This window comes from Bison bison, unplaced genomic scaffold (genome assembly GCF_000754665.1).
Source record: "Bison bison bison isolate TAMUID 2011002044 unplaced genomic scaffold, Bison_UMD1.0 scf7180017864512, whole genome shotgun sequence".
Lineage (NCBI taxonomy): Eukaryota > Metazoa > Chordata > Mammalia > Artiodactyla > Bovidae > Bison > Bison bison.
The window spans coordinates 2,920,112-2,920,501 of record NW_011495066.1 but is presented as its reverse complement, the minus strand read 5'-3'; the positions used below and the strand labels follow the sequence as shown (position 1 = coordinate 2,920,501).

The following is a 390-nucleotide window of genomic DNA, read 5'->3' as shown; positions in this document are numbered from 1 at the left end:
CTGGTTTTCATCTCCGTGTATTATTTTACCAAGGCCAGGACCCATCACTACCCGAGGGTGCCATCCACCCAAGGCCAGCCGCATATCTCAGAGCAGAACCCAAGGCCATCCATATTAACAGGCATCCACGAAGAGACTAGTGGCTTTCCTGGGGGCTTCTCTGGGGGTCCAGGGCTAAGACTCCATGCTCCCAAGAAAGGGACCTAGGTTCAATCCCGGATCAGGGAACTAAGATCCCACATGCCGTCCCTAAGAGTTTGCATGCCCCCCACTAAAGATTCCACATGCCACAGTTAAGAGCTGGTGCAGCCAAATAAATGAGGTTCACACATGACATTTACAAGCTAACTCGAAATGCCGTGAGGAAAGCTACTCCAACACTTCCTTTCA

At 51.0% G+C, this 390-nt stretch overlaps 1 protein-coding gene across 1 annotated transcript in view; it reads right to left on the bottom strand.

Moving 5' to 3' along the window:
- The window catches only part of SHROOM2 (shroom family member 2), a 97,411-nt gene that overhangs the window by 34,807 nt on the left and 62,214 nt on the right, over positions 1-390 (bottom strand). The gene's annotated exons all lie outside the window — the stretch shown is intronic.